This window comes from Brienomyrus brachyistius, chromosome 1 (assembly GCF_023856365.1).
Source record: "Brienomyrus brachyistius isolate T26 chromosome 1, BBRACH_0.4, whole genome shotgun sequence".
Lineage (NCBI taxonomy): Eukaryota > Metazoa > Chordata > Actinopteri > Osteoglossiformes > Mormyridae > Brienomyrus > Brienomyrus brachyistius.
Genome location: NC_064533.1, coordinates 4814396 through 4820842, shown reverse-complemented (window position 1 = coordinate 4820842; position 6447 = coordinate 4814396). Strand labels below are relative to the sequence as shown.

Genomic DNA, 6447 nt, shown 5'->3' with positions numbered 1-6447 from the left:
CCTGACACACCTATTCCGCCAGCCAATAGGAAGAGCGCAATGCGCAGTCTGGCGCAGTGTGTAGGATTTGAAAAGAAAATATGGAAATAAAATCAACAATCCAGTCACTTTTAATACATATACTTTTCGTGTATTTTGGGGGTATTTCCAGTAACTAGAGTAAGCAAAACAAAACGTTATTGTTTACTTATTGTTTCTAAGATTAAAGAAGAACGAATGCATAATCTTCTTAATAAAACCTGAAGGACAAGCATTTGAAAGGTGCTTTTGATTTGAAGTCATAAGTCCGTTGTTTCTCTCGTTGTTTTGTTGAGCAGTTTCCATTCTCCTTCGATGACCCCCTGCAAGGCTTACATCCGTGCCAAGGGGCTTTGATGTCGATTTTGAGCCTGGAAGCAGGCCGTTGTCACCCCATGCAGAGCAGTAACCTCAAGGCAGAGGGATTTGGACCTCGTGACGCGCTTATAATCGCCAGCTCTTTGCGCTCCAGCATCACAGGCACTCGATCGAAGAAAACTATGTCACAATATGGTCATCAAGGAATCAACACAAGATTATCGATAGGGCTATATCCAATACGTATTTCACCTGGAAGGTCTGCAGACTCGATTCACTCAATGATCATCCACGGTGAACAAAATGCACGTAAATAGATTTTACAAAGTATTACAGTCCAAGTAGAGGGAAGGAGAAACATGTAACAGCATAAGATTTTGTTGACATGGGAGCTTCCCAAAAGAATTATGAAAGTACATCAAATCACTAACATATACGACAATTGTCAAGCGTCGTCTGTAATTAGCTGCTATGTTCATAGGGGTTATTAATGCCTTACAGGTCTCTGATTCATAAATTCATTTGGGGTGTTGTGTTCGTTAGGACCGTGGGACGGTCAGAGTGGAAAAACACCTGGATTTGCGCGGATCGTAATTTCAGGATTCACTCCTTAAGATGTTAAGAATGACATGTTTGAAGTGACTTACTCTACTTTTAATTCCTGGATGTATTTACTCAAAATCAATGTCTGAGCAGACTTTTAAAATCAAATCAATATTATTCTCAAAAAGGATAATTAATGTTTTCCTAGTCAATTCAAAGCATTCACGTGCACCAAGCCTGCATCAGAGTACAGATTTCCAAAAAAGAAATCATGACGTGGTAACGATAACGTTACGGAAAAGGGCAATCTACCCCCATCTGCCGACGAAAACCACACATTTTATATGTCGATAACGACGGGGAACGCCAGATAAGTATACTAATACTGTCATACCGGAAGGAATGCAGTGTGATCAGTCTTTTTAAATACGATGTACATATAAAAAGGAAAACTGACTTACAGCATTTCATTAACCTATGTCTTTTGTACAAACCTATAGCTACAGGCGCTTTGTAAACATTTGGTTATTGTTTAATGAAGGACTAGACATATATTTAGTAATGAAAATGAAACATTTTATTTTCAAAACATACAACACCCTCTTTTCTCACGCGGAATCTTATTTCCTCAAAACGCATGTTAAAACTTCCGTATGCTGAAAAGTTTTTAAAGTTTAGTAGGTAAACACCCAAAATGTATTTAAATGAATGTCATTCGATATGCGTTTGTTCTGTTGAAAGTCTAAATTAGTTATTACCAGAACAACGTAATATCATAAGCAAACAGTAGATGGCGCACCGAGCATGAGTTAGAATGCTGTTTTTCAGAAAGGGACGCCGCTTGTGGACGTGGGGAGGGTGTGAGACGGACGAATAAGCTAAAGACTTCACGCTTTCCAGAAACAAGTGATGCTAAAAAAAATAAAATAAAAACGACTTGGTCCTCAGCCGAAACCAGGATTAGTGTTGTTTGTATATGTTTAATATCTGTGGCAGTCGTGTTTATATCCCTGCACAAGAGATAAATAAGATCGGACAGATGAATCCCTTACGTGCAATAGATGAAAGAACGATGTTCAAGTGCAAAGAGGACTGAGCGTAGTAGCAGTTTCAATTTTCGGTTCAAACATCACTGGAGTCTGTAAACACTGTCCGAACACAGTCTCAGGGATTCACGAGGAAAAGCAGGATCGCGTTGAAACAGTTGTGGAAACACGTCCCCGATTATGCTTTTAACCAAAGCAACTCACGTGGGTTACACTGCTGCTGCTCGTGTCATTCGTCCAGCGGGAAATTGAACTCATTCATCACAAAAAACGAACGTGGGGTGACCAGCATCCCTCATGATACTTGAAACTGCAGTATGTTTCTAACAAGCCCAGATCGTTAACCTCAAGTGCACCTACTGTCCAGTGAAACATTCTGTCTTCCTGACTCGGGGAGTGGGCGCATTTGGAATATTTCATTTTGACAATCTAAACCCGGAAGCTCTGATCCCATTTCCCAGTCTCCTTTTTTTCTCGGTCTCCAAGCCTTTCCGATACGGGTAGATAACGCGACTCTCAGTTACCATGTTGTACCACCTGAATCCCACTTCTGAGAGCCTAAAGATTAGATGCTTTATTTAAGGCGGTGCTGCCTTTGGCTTCGTCACGATATACGAGCTGATTTGAGGGCTCACAGACCGGTAACCACGGCCTTTGACCTGGCGTCCTAACCCCACGAATGCCGCGGGGCTGTAGCTGTCCTCCACATTCCTTTTCAAGATTTCAGCTTATTCGTGGCAACTGTCATTCAGGACGCAAATATGTTTTCGGTCTTTATGGTCCGTTCCTGGGAACCATTGACAGCCAAATATAATATGGTATGCGGAATTAGATCTGTCTCCGGCTAATTTTGGGAAATCCTCTACCTTCCACCTTGCATGTTATCAACGTCCCCCAACTGCAGAGACCAAAGTATACAGAGCTATAAAAAGTAAGGACACTACAGATGACTGTTTTGAATTAATTTTTTATTGTCTCATCACCCTTTCAGAATTTACATAAGTGTAAATGTAGCATTTTCATTCTCAGGTTCCTTACCTTATATTATTTAGTAATGTCAATTTGCCTCTGTTTACATTCGCCATGTACTAACGCTGTCGTTACCGATCTATGGGACCATGCTTGCTGTCACGAGCTGCATTGCTGTCCTTCAGGGAAGGCAGTAGGTTGTGTAGTTATCTTCTGACGGGGGCAAAATCACTACCCTGAAACCACACAACCTACTACCTCACCCTGTGCGGACATCAGGAGGAGAGACCGGGCCGGAGTTTTGGGAAAAGGGCTTCCAGCAAGCTCTCCCATCCGTGATCTTGGTAAACAAGCCATGGAACATGACACACGTATGGTGGACGAGTCCTCGTGAGCGCGATCTTCAAGCGATGACATCACAGCCACTCCAGGAAAGACAGTAAGTTGTATAGTTATCTGACAGGAAGGGTAAAACCCTAAAACTATACAACCTACTACCTCACCCCAAAGGACAGTTTTTTGCTTTCCTCCGGATACGTGCTCGTCAGCCGCATCTGGTCCAGCATGCCTGGGAAGAAGATACTAACAGAGGACAGGGATGAAAGGAAAGAGAAGGGGAGAAAAAAATACAATCACCTCAGAGGGGTCAGGGCAGCCATCTCCGTCTTGGTCACCAGGGGGCAGCAAAGTCACAGTCAGTCTGTGAAGGACATGCGAGAGGCTCGTACCCAGGGCTTTTACAGGGAGATTAAAGCTGCAAGGAAAGGAGCAGCATGTTTTAAAGGAAGAAAATGGAAAGCATGTATGCAAGTTTAACATGATCTTTCTGGTGGTTACTGTATGGCTGTTGAGCGGGTGTGAAGCACAGCATTACCCTCGTAGACGCATGCTCGCAACAGATGCATGGCTGCGGGGCAAACATATCGCTTTCTTTCCAGAAGGGACAGCATTGGTCTCAGTTCCAACAGCCTGTGTGGAGAATACAGGGACGATGCAGAGAAATGTGGCTCACAAAAGTGTTTTTAAGGACTTGTTTTCAACGTCCTGCTGTTCCACCACACGTTTATGCGCTAGGTTTATGCGCTGTTGTCAATGGCTTTCGTCTGCTCGCTCGCTTGTGGGTGATACCACCGTGGCTTTCCCGGACTTTCTGGACACCTGAACCTGTAACGAGAAATTAACAAAAAAAAAAAAAAAGAAAAAAAAATGTAAATAGACTGTTTTTTTTTGGCCCACCTGAGAATGAGGCTAGGATTCATAAAGGGAACCTCATGCAGATAAGCAAACTGAAAAGAAATGAGATCCCAGTGCTCTGTGGGTCCCCCTAATGGTCAAATAAGAGTACTGTCCCAAGCCTGACATCTGACATCAAAGCCCAACCATCAATCATATCAACTGCTATTTCATATTCCGACCCTGTAAGCCAGGGTAGAGGGGCCTGGGGGGGATCAATATCTCAAGCTGGGCCAGCCTGCTCCACCAATGAATCAGCCGGTCCAAACCAGGCTCCCTGTTTCACTGGGACGTGCAACGTTACTACAATCCCAGAGCCTCATAAATAATCTTCTGTTTACTATGACGTTTCCAATAAAGTCTGGATCCTGTAAGCGTGACGGGAAACTATCAAAGGAATCATAAAATCTTAATTATGCATCATCTTCCTGAAGACGCACAACACTGCAGCCTTAATGCAGCACATCACACGTTCGCAGTGCCATGTCTGGATCAAAGTGCTCTAAGTAAAAGCCTATTCAGATTCTCATTCACTTTTTCATATATATTCATTGAAATAAAACGTTATGAGCCATGCTCAGCGAAGGGGGTAAAATGACACTAAATGAAGGAGTTCATCACGGTAGCAGACACACATGCAGAACCGCATCTGCACACGAGTGTATGTCAGTTGTTCCATGAGAGCCTGAACTGTGCAGTGCTGCACCAGTGTCGGTACAGAGAGTAGTTCAGTTATGAGGGGCAAATTTGGTCTAGGAAAGAAGGTGGGAACTTGGACACAGGACTGACAGAGTCACTGGTCCCTGCAGAACAGACATGGTACTGACTTGCATGGATACAGTACTGGCAGAGTTACTGGTCCCTGCAGAACAGACATGGTACTGACTTGCATGGATACAGTACTGGCAGAGTTACTGGTCCCTGCAGAACAGACATGGTACTGACTTGCATGGATACAGTACTGACAGAGTTACTGGTCCCTGCAGAACAGACATGGTACTGACTTGCATGGATACAGTACTGACAGAGTTACTGGTCCCTGCACCACAGACATGGTACTGACTTGCATGGATACAGTACTGACAGAGTTACTGGTCCCTGCACCACAGACATGTTACTGACTTGCATGGATACAGTACTGACACAGTTACTGGATGTTCTGGTCAACAAGCAGCCAATCGGCATGACTCGTCCCTACTAGAGGGGAGCTGAGAGCACAGGCAGCTGGAGGGTCGGATATACAGTTGGTGCAGCCTTCACACTCTGCCAGGAAACAGATGTGATTAGTCTGTGCTGTCTAGGAGCCAGCATGCTGCCCCCTACAGGCCAGACAGGCCCCACTTCTAAACTATATTTATCGACCTGTCACCAACAGCACTTGCTGCCACACTGTACTGGGGGGTCGGGGGGGGGTTACTGAGTGCAAACAGGAAGAATGCAGACAAGATTTTGAAAGAGGACTCCCTCCCCCTTGCCCCACTGGACAGAGCTGTCATAAATCCCTATTAATAATCGGTGAAGGAAGTGGCTCAATCTAACATGCAAGGCCTATCCTGGACCACCGGGGTAAGTGGGGGGGGGGGTCAAAGTCAGACCAGATGTCCTCCGTGACCTTTGGGGACATCTTGGGCTTCATTGCCCTCTGTGCCAGACACTGTCAGTGGCACTGTGGCACGTACACACACACACACACACACACACACACACACACGCACAGACACACACACACACACACACACACGCACAGACACACACAGACACACGTACACACACACACACACACACACACATACACAGACAGACACACACACACACACACACACACACACACACACACACACAGACACACACAGACACGCACAGACACACACACACACACAGACACACACACACACACTAACATGCAGACACAGGTGTACACCCAAAGTCATACACAGATAAACATGCCTCACTGACTCCATGCTAAGTGGATCCAGACCCCAAACTGCTAGGTGCTTAGCGTAACATCTCCCTTACTAAGAGATCTGGTGTTATCTCAGCAAGGGGCGCAGGAGGTGGAGGGACAGGGGGACACCCTCCCCTAAATAAATACACCTTTACAGCTAAATTATTGTGTCTCCCTTAATATGAGACTCTCTCCTACACCCTTGATCACAGGAGACATGCTGAAACTTGGATAAACACAGATCCACATGTAGGAAATACCCCCAAAAATGCACAAAACAGAATCTGTTTCCTGTTATCGGTTTCCTGCTATTTCTGATTTATACCATGAGGACAGAAGCCTGTGCTTCAGCAAGCTGGGGACGACACCAGAATG

The 6447-nt window shown here is 44.9% G+C and overlaps 1 long non-coding RNA gene across 6 annotated transcripts in view; it reads right to left on the bottom strand.

The window, feature by feature from the left end:
- Positions 1–2876: 2876 nt before the first annotated feature.
- LOC125730850 (uncharacterized) overlaps positions 2877–6447 on the bottom strand; it is a 56675-nt gene continuing 53104 nt past the window's right edge. For 5 of the 6 annotated variants that reach the window (XR_007391167.1, XR_007391149.1, XR_007391161.1 and 2 more), the window contains one exon: positions 2877–4058. This is a non-coding gene — a long non-coding RNA (uncharacterized LOC125730850). The remainder of the gene's footprint in view (positions 4059–6447) is intronic. The other variant, XR_007391155.1, reaches the window with a different exon arrangement.